This window comes from Erythrolamprus reginae, chromosome 5 (genome assembly GCF_031021105.1).
Source record: "Erythrolamprus reginae isolate rEryReg1 chromosome 5, rEryReg1.hap1, whole genome shotgun sequence".
NCBI classification, from domain to species: domain Eukaryota; kingdom Metazoa; phylum Chordata; class Lepidosauria; order Squamata; family Dipsadidae; genus Erythrolamprus; species Erythrolamprus reginae.
In genome coordinates, this window is record NC_091954.1 from 18,018,568 (window position 1) to 18,028,754 (window position 10,187).

The following is a 10,187-nucleotide window of genomic DNA, read 5'->3' on the forward strand; positions in this document are numbered from 1 at the left end:
AAAAAGAGCAGCTTGTTGGGAGACGATGCTCCCTGCCTCTGGCAACCTGGCGACGTGGATGATTGTCGTCTCCCCAACGAGTTGAGCTCCTTCCTGCAGGTTTCTTCCCGCTGGTGGCTCCAGGGCCACCAGCAGGAAGCAGCAGCAGTGGCAGAGGCACCCCGGTCAATCCTGCCCATGAGCCACTGGCGGGAAGAAATCTTCTAGAAAGGAGAGCAGCTCATCGGGAAGATGATGTGGCTCCCGCTTGGCCCGCTTGCTAGGAAGGACAGCAGCTCTTCGGGGAGACTCTGGTAAGCAGGTAAAGCAGGAGCGACATGGTCTCCCCAACAAACATCTCTCCTTTCTGGGTGGGGCAGTGAAATTCAGCTGCTGCACATGTGCAGAAGTCGAATCATGCATGCACATACATGCACCACTGGCAATGACGAAGCTGCATGCGTAGCTTCATTTCTTTTGCTTTTCTTTTTTAAAAAAATATTTTTATTGAATTTTTCCATTAAACAAAACATATAACATACCATCAGGAAACTATAATCAAAAACAACAGCAATTACAACAACCAACGTGAAACAAAACAAAACAAGAGGAAAACACACACACACAAAAAAAAAGGGAATAGAAACAAAAATACATATTATACTTATTTCATATTTCGTGGGTAGTAAGAGAGAATTAAAGAAACGAAAGACAAAAGTCTAAATTTCATTTTCCATTCGGCCAATAATGGATTATCGGTGTTCCATCATTCTTTTTGGTTAATTAAGAGTTTATCTATATGTTTATTATTTGTTTACCGCCTTATGTTAAGGTTATCTTTATTATTAGTAACTTAAAAATCATTATTTCTATACATAAAGTACATGTGTATACAGTGGTCCCTGGATTTTCGCGGGCTCGAACTTCGCGAAACGGCTATACCACGGTTTTTCAAAAATATTAATTAAGAAATACTTTGCGGTTTCCCCCCCTATACCACAGTTTTTCCCGCCCGATGACGTCATACGTCATCGCCAAACTTTCATCTGCCTTTAATAAATAGTTTTTTAAATGAACTTTAATAAATAAACATGGTGAATAGTAATCTAAATGGTTGCTAAGGGAATGAGAAATTGCAGTTTAAGGGTTTAAAGTGTTAAGGGAAGGCTTGTGATACTGTTCATAGCCAAAAATAGTGTATTTACTTCCGCATCTCTACTTCACGGAAAGTTGACTTTCGCGGACGGTTTCGGAAAGCATCCCCGGTGAAAATCGAGGCAACACTGTATATACTTAAATTCCTTGTAGTTTCCCAAATGAAATATTAAATAGAAAAGAAACAATGGTCTCCACGACAAACATCTCTCCTTTCTGGGTGGAACAGTGAAATTCAGCTGCTGCACATGTGCAGAAGTCGAATCGTGCATGCACACACGTGCACCACTGGCGATGACGAAGCTGCAGGCGTAGCTTCATTTCTATTGGTGAAACGGCATTCCACGCCGTCCCCCTTTGCTGCCCAACCCTGAATCACCCTAATGCGCACAACATCAGCAGCATTCGGACATTGTTTTGCAGGATAGATACACACTGCAGCACACGGGGTGGCCAAAGCAAAAGAGCACGTACATCTTTACCAAATGTGCATGCTCCATGGCTATTCGATGAATTTTATCCAACAATGTATAACACCCAGGGCTTGGCAGGGTGCAAGTGGAACATCAACGAGGAAGGTAATAATGCACTTGGGGAAAGGGAATCCTCAATCTGAGTATTGCATTGGCTGTTCTGTGTTAGCAAAAACTTCAGAAGAGGAGGATTTAGGGGTAGTGATTTCTGACAGTCTCAAAATGGGTGAGCAGTGTGGTCGGGCAGTAGGAAAAGCAAGTAGGATGCTTGGCTGCATAGCTAGAGGTATAACAAGCAGGAAGAGGGAGATTGTGATCCCCTTATATAGAGCGCTGGTGAGACCACATTTGGAATACTGTGTTCAGTTCTGGAGACCTCACCTACAAAAAGATATTGACAAAATTGAATGGGTCCAAAGACGGGCTACAAGAATGGTGGAAGGTCTTAAGCATAAAACGTATCAGGAAAGACTTAATGAACTCAATCTGTATAGTCTGGAGGACAGAAGGAAAAGGGGGGACATGATCGAAACATTTAAATATGTCAAAGGGTTAAATAAGGTTCAGGAGGGAAGTGTTTTTAATAGGAAAGTGAACACAAGAACAAGGGGACACAATCTGAAGTTAGTTGGGGGAAAGATCAAAAGCAACGTGAGGAAATATTATTTCACTGAAAGAGTAGTAGATCCTTGGAACAAACTTCCAGCAGACGTGGTTGGTAAATCCACAGTAACTGAATTTAAACATGCCTGGGATAAACATATATCCATCCTAAGATAAAACACAGGAAATAGTATAAGGGCAGACTAGATGGACCATGAGGTCTTTTTCTGCTGTCAGTCTTCTATGTTTCTATGTTTCTAAGGTGCTCCCATACAAGCAGTGGGTATCTGAAACTGCTGCATGTATTCTAGCATCACATGGGGTTAAAGTGGTACCCAAACCAGACCAAACGCTGAGGAAGACAGTAATGCACCCGAAAGAAACACTATGGAAAGAGGAGACTTCCTCAATGATCTACTGTATTAACTGCAGCAATTGTGCAGGTCATTACATAGGGGGAAAAGCTAAATGACTAAGAACAAGAATGCATGAACACAAGCTAGTGTTCCGACACAAGGAACACTGTTCCCAGATTTGGATGCACATGGAGGAGCACGGTCATGAGTCCAACTTCCAGGAGGCCAAAGTTTTTAAAGAGCCCTTGGAGAGGCATAACAGAGGGAGGGGCTACTACCATAAAGGTGTGCTCCCAGGTACAGGAGAGGCCTAACTTGCAAAAAGTGGCGTTCCTCCAAAAGCTACGGTTACAGGTACTGTGTATAATCTCCTCTGTAAACAAAAGCGCTTGACCAGTTAATAATATTTTTAAAAAATTTATTTATTAGATTTGTATGCCGCCCCTCTCCGTAGACTCAGGGCGGCTAACAACAATAATAAAAACAGCATATAACACATCTAATATTTAAAATAACTAAAAACCCTTATTAAAAACCAAACATAAACACAAACATACCATGCATAAATTGTATAGGCCTACGGGGAAGGAATATCTCAATTCCCCCATGCCTGACAACAGAGGTGGGTTTTAAGGAGCTTACGAAAGGCGAGGAGGGTGGGGCAATTCTGATCTCCGGGGGAGCTGTTCCAGAGGGCCGGGGCCGCCACAGTGAAGACTCTTCCCTGCCAAACGACATTGTTTAGTTGATGGGACCCGGAGAAGGCTCACTCTATGGGACCTAACTGGTTGCTGGGATTCATGCAGCACTTTCTACTAAGAGAACTCAGAGGTGATCACGTAATTTTAGTCCCTAATCTTGTTGTGGTATCTTGTCGATCAAGGTAACCTAATCAAGATATCATCAAACTACTATAGCAGTGATGACGAACCTTTTTCGGTTTGCGTGCCAAAAGGGTGTGTGTGTGTGTGCACGCTAGCACACATGCATGTGCGCACACTCATTCCCTCCCCCCAACACATGCACACACCCCACACTGTCCCTGCACATGTGCTCAACCCCCCACCCCCATGCACAAGCCTCACTGATGGCTGGCACGGTGAAAAAACAGCCAAATGAGCAAACTGGAGGTTCAGAAAAACAGACTTCCGGTTTGTCCGTTGTGCTGTTTCTTGCATTCTGGAGACTTAGGAAAGCATCCTGAAGCCCAAGAGTACAAAAAACAGCACAACGGGCATTTTTCCAAACTTCTAGTTTGCCCGTTGAACCGTTTTTCACACTCCGAGGCTCCAGGAAGCTTCCCTGAAGCCTCTAGAGGGCGAAACGGTCTTCCCCAAGGCTGAAAACTAGCTGGCCAGCACATGCTGTAGTTGAAATAGGGCAACACTTCATGTGCCTTCCGATGTGGCATCATAATAATAATAATAATAATAATAATAATAATAATAATAATAATTTATTAGATTTGTATGCCGCCCCTCTCCGAAGACTCGGGGCGGCTCACAACACAATAGCAATACAATATAGATACAAATCTGTTAAAAAATTGAAAAAAACTAATTTAAAAACTAATTTACATAGTCATACACACTCAGTCTAATGAAATAAAAAACAAACATAATAAGGTCAGCAAAAAAGAAGGGGCAAAGGTGAGTCTTCAACACTTTACGAAAAGCAAGGAGGGTGGGGGCTGTTCTGATCTCTGGGGGGAGTTGGTTCCAGAGGGCTGGGGTCGCCCCTAAGGCCTGCCAGACTACATTGTTTAGTCGACGGGACCCGGAGAAGGCCAACTCTGTGGGACCTTATCGGGCGCTGGGATTCATGCGGCAGAAGACGATCCCGGAGATATTCTGGTCCGATGCCATGTAGGGCTTTATAGGTCATTACCAACACTTTGAATTGTGACCGGAAACTGATCGGCAGCTAATGCAAGCCACGGAGTGTTGAAGAAACGTGGGCGAACCTAGGTAACCCCACAACCTATTGGATTTCACTCTTGATTTTGATCATGTGCCCTGGAAATGCTGCAATGATTGTAAGTGTGAAAAACAATTATAAATTACTTTGTTCCGTGTTTTTGTAGCTTTGCTCACTAAACGAATGGTTGCAATTTGAGTGTGAAACATTATTACTGTTTATATAATGGATTTCACTGCAACAGAAGCATAGAAAACACCCGCATGAGTATTTAGCCTATCGATTTATCCTATCGATTGTTGAAATAATTACTAACAATTCTATTTACTCAGCGGTATTTACAACTTTAGGGTACTAGTATTACGTGAGTGATGATGAAATCTGGTATTTGCAGTTCCTCTTAAACATGGACAACATGTTTTGCACCTTGTTTGTTACAAAATAGAGATCAACTGTGTTTAAAATCTATGCTCACAGGGCAGTGTTTGCAAACTAATAGCAAGCAGACTAATTTAATAGAAATCAAAATGGACATATGTAGTACTATCTGTAAACTATTAGATTAGATTAGATTAGATTAGATTTATTGGATTTATATGCCACCCCTCTCCACAAACTCGGGGCGGCTCACAACAATGGTAAAAACAGTACATAGTGGCACATCCAATACCCACCAATCCAATTACAATTTTAAGCTAAAAAATTCATAAAAAACAACCCCAGAATATTAAAAAAACAAGCACACAATCAATCTAACACCAAAACAACATAGGCAAGGGGGAGATGTCTCAGTTCCCCCATGCCTGACGGCAGAGGTGGGTTTTAAGGAGTTTACGAAAGGCAAGGAGGGTGGGGGCAATCCTAATCTCAGGGGGGAGCTGGTTCCAGAGGGTCGGAGCCGCCACAGAGAAGGTTCTCCCCCTGGGTCCCGCCAGACGACATTGTTTAGTCGACGGGACCCGGAGAAGGCCAACTCTGTGGGACCGAACCGGTCGCTGGGATTCGTGCGGCAGAAGGCGGTCCCGAAGGTATTCTGGTCCAGTGCCATGAAGGGCTTTATAGGTCATAACCAACACTTTGAATTGTGACCGGAAATTGATCGGCAACCAATGCAGACTGCTGAGTGTTGGAGTGATATGGGCATACTTAGAGAAGCCCATAATTGCTCTCGCAGCTGCATTCTGCACGATCTGAAGTTTCCAAACACTTTTCAAAGGTAGCCCCATGTAGAGAGCATTACAGTAGTCGAGCCTCGAGGTGATGAGGGCATGAGTGACTGTGAGCAATGACTCCCAGTCCAAATAGGGCCGCAACTGGCGCACCAGGCGAACCTGGGCAAACGCCCCCCTCGCCAAATTAGAATAAGAAACTACAGCTTTGCTGGGTGTAACATAATGGAACCAGTTCAGCTGTCTCACTGAGGTAGTGCAGTGTATAGCCAGTGCAGGGTAGTGCTGGGGATTTTAATAAGTTTTTCACAGATAAAATCGCCCAGATCCGGATGGACCTTGACTCCAATTGGAATGCGGTGTCGGCTGACAACGAGTCAGTCGAGGTGACAGTGGCCCGTTTTAGTTCTGATGTGCAGTTACGTATACTGATGGAAGCAGAGTTGAAATGTAAATATTTGCACTGAAAACTGGAGAGCCAGTTTGGTTTAGTGTTTAAGGTTCTGGCCTAGAAATCAGGAGACTGAGTTCTTGTCCTGATTTAGACAGGAAATCTGAATGGATGACTTTGGAGCATCTCAGCTGAATCTACCTCACAAGGTTGTTGTTGTGGGGAAACTAGGAAGAGGAAGGAGCATTAGGTATATTTGCTTCCTTGAGTTACTTATAAAATAATAAGGGTAGGATAAAAATCTATGAGTAATAAATTAAAATAATAAATAAATAAATAAATAAATAAGACAGGACACAGACATCCCTCTTGATTTATTCAACGCCCTGTCAGCACTGGCTGAAATGCTTGTGGAACTCCATGGCACCTGGAAAATTAGCAGTACTCAAACAAGCCTGGGAGACAGCCTAAAATATCTCCGGGACCGCCTTCTGCCACACGAATCCCAGCGACCGGTTAGGTCCCACAGAGTTGGCCTTCTCTGGGTCCTGTTGACTAAACAATGCCGTCTGGCAGAACCCAGGGGAAGAGCCTTCTCTGTGGCGGCCCCGACCCTCTGGAACCAACTCCCCCCAGAGATCAGAGTTGCCCCCACCCTCCTTGCCTTTCGTAATCTCCTTAAAACCCACCTCTGTCGTCAGGCATGGGGGAATTGAGATATTCCCTCCCGCTAGGCTTATAAAATTTATGCATAGTATGTTTGTGTGTATGATTGGTTTCTTAAATAAGGGTTTTTAAAATTAACTTAAATATTAGATTTGTTCATATTGTTTCACTATTGTTGTTAGCCGCCCCGAGTCTATGGAGAGGGGCGACATGCAAATCTAATAAATAAATAAAATAAAATAAAATAAAAGGTTAGCTAAGACCTCCACCCGGGGGGGGGGGGCTGACCACCAATGGGAGTGCATTACTTGTACAGGAACAGAAAACTCTGAAGCAGGGCCCAAGAGAGGGCATAAAATCAAGGGATTCCGCATCTTTTCTTTATTTTTCTCTTCACCCAACATCTGGAAGCATGTGATCCACCTTTTCTGTTCAGAAATTCATGCCATGTGCTCCTGTCCACTATTAAACCTTCTTTCCTAGCAACTTCCATGAATCCAGTGCCTTTTCCCAGTTGGAGCTGAAACCAGAAGAATATTCCTTATGATAGTACTGTACAAAGAATGAAGAAAAAAAGGGGGTTCTGATTTCCCCCCCCCCCCAGTGCAAATAAAATTAAAACATCAATCTTTTGATTTACATTTCTAATTGATTCAAACATTTCGATAATAACAAAGTTGATCCAGTCAATAAAGCCTAACATCAAATTTTAATTTTCTATTTTGAGCATAAATCTAGAAGCAGTTTCCAGGTGAAAACTAAAGTAGATAGATCTTAAATAAACGTCAATTTTGCCATCGCCACTATCTTCGCCAGTCATTCTCATTCCATTGTGGGAACTGATGAGTCTTCCCACCTTTCCAGACAATTTTTTCTTCGACTCAGTCTCAATTTTCTACTTAGTCTTTAGGGCAGAGGTGTGACATGTGATGTGACACCCAGAAAAATATGGTATACTTCATTTAATCCTCCAAGGAAAGATTGAAGGCAAACAAGATCCAGGCAGATGATGAAACTGCAGTTGTTGTTGTTGTTGTTGTTGTTGTTATTATTATTATTATTATTATTATTATTATTATTACTTATTAGATTTGTATGCCGCCCCTCTCCGTAGACTCGGGGCGGCTCACAACACAATAAAACAGTTCATGGCAAATCTAATAATTTACAATTTAAAATATTTTTAAAAACCCATTATTAAGCAGACATACATACAACATACCATACATAAATTATATAGGAAATATCTCAGTTCCCCCATGCCTGACGACAAAGGTGGGTTTTGAGAAGTTTACGAAAGGCAAGGAGGGTAGGGGCAGTTCTAATCTCTGGGGGGAGCTGGCTCCAGAGAGTTGGGGCCGCCACAGAGAAGGCTCTTCCCATGGGGCCCACCAACCGACATTGTTTAGTTGACGGGACCCGGAGAAGGCCCACTCTGTGGGACCTAATCGGTCGCTGGGATTTGTGCAGCAGAAGGTGGTCTCGGAGATATTCTGGTCCGATGCCATGAAGGGCTTTATAGGTCATAACCAACACTTTGAATTGTGACTAGAAATTGATCGGCAACCAATGCAGACTGCGGAGTGTTGGTGTAAGCCCATGACTGCTCTCGCAGCTGTTAATCCAGAACTCAGCTGCACACGCTGTTATGGGTGTACCTAGGGAAACCCACATAACACCAGCACTGTGTACTGTACTGACTACCAATTGGTCTCAGGTCACAATTAAAGGTGTTGGTTATCCCCTATAAAGCCCTACATGGCTTAGGACCAGACTATTTACAGGACTGTCTGCTGCCGCTTACCTCCCAGAGACCAATTAGATCTCACAGGGTTGGCCTTCTCCAGGTCCCGTCGACTAAGGAGTGCTGGTTGGTGGGCTTGTGGGGGAGGGCCTTCTCTGTGGCGGCCCCAGCCCTTTGGAACCAACTACCCACCCCAATGTCCATAGTGCTCCCACCCTACTGGCCTTCTGAAAAGCCTTAAAGACCTGGCTCTTCTGGCAGGCCTGGGAGTGGTGAGAAGTTACATCTTATTCCTGGCTGAATCATGGTTCGATTGGTATGTATGAGTGTATTGTTTAGTCTAGGGGTTTTATTGTTGTTAATATTGAATGACTAGCTTAATGGGGTTTTATTGCTTAATATTTGACTTTAATTTTTTGTATTGCTTTATTGTTGTAAGTTGCTCTGAGTCCTACAGGATTGGGCAGCATATAAGTCAAATAGATAGATAGATAGATAGATAGATAGATAGATAGATAGATAGATAGATAGATAGATAGATAGATAGATAGATAGATAGATAGATAGATAGATAGATAAAGAGAGAGACAGACAGACAGACAGATTTGGACAAAACTCAACAGAACGTTTTTGTGCGGCTGTTGATAAAAATAGGATTGCCAACGTCTGATGACTGATATGGTACAAGAAGAAAGGCAGAGGGTGGGTGACTTATGGATTTCAATTCTCAGAATTCCTGAGCCAGCATGACTTGTAGTTACAGGTACTCCTCTTTCAGCAACCACAACTGGGATGGCACCTCAGCCGTTAAGCGAAGTGGTCACTAAGTGAAACCTCAACTGTGTTTACTCTCTGATTCAGCTTTCCTCCCCAGAATTACAAAGGGGGCAAAGGTGGGGATCAGTTGCAAAGTTACGTTTTCATCCCTTTGTTCGCTGTCCAAGGAAGTTTATAAAGGAAGATTCCTATAGTGCAGTGATGGCGAACCTATGGCACGGGTGCCGCAGGTGGCACGCAGATCCATATCTGCTGGCACACAAGCCATTGCCCTAGCTCAGCTCCAATATGCATGTGTGTGCCGGCCAGGTGATTTTTGGCTTGCACAGTCTCTGGGAGGGCATTTTTGGCTTCCAGAGAGCCTCTGGGGGAATGGGAGAGATTGTTTTTACCCTCTCCTGGCTCCAGGGAAGCTTTTGGAGCCTGGGCAGGGCGAAACACAAGCTTACAGGGCCCACCAGAAGTTGGGAAACAGACCGTTTCCGGCCTCCAGGGGCAAAGGGGAAGCTGTTTTTGCCCTCGCGTGAGCACTCACGCATGTGCGATAGTACATACCCACACTCTTTTGGCACCTGAGGAAAAAAAGGTTCGCCATCACTGCTATAGTGGCTCTATGGCAGGGGTCTCCAACCTTGGCAATTTTAAGACTTGTGTACTTCAACTCCCAGAGTTCCTCAACCAGCAGAGAGCTGGCTGAGGAAAAGCAAAGCAAAGCAAATTTGGCTGAGGAACTCTGGGACTTTATTTATTTATTTATTTATTTATTCAGTCAGTCAGTCAGTCAGTCAGTCAGTCAGTCAAATACACTATGAGGGTTTTAGTGGGTATATATATATATATATATATATATATATACGCACATAGTAAAATATATGATGAAGGTTATAGAGGAGATACTCATAGTAAAATATATCTAAGAAAGAATAGAAAAGAAGATATAGTAATAGAACATATCAA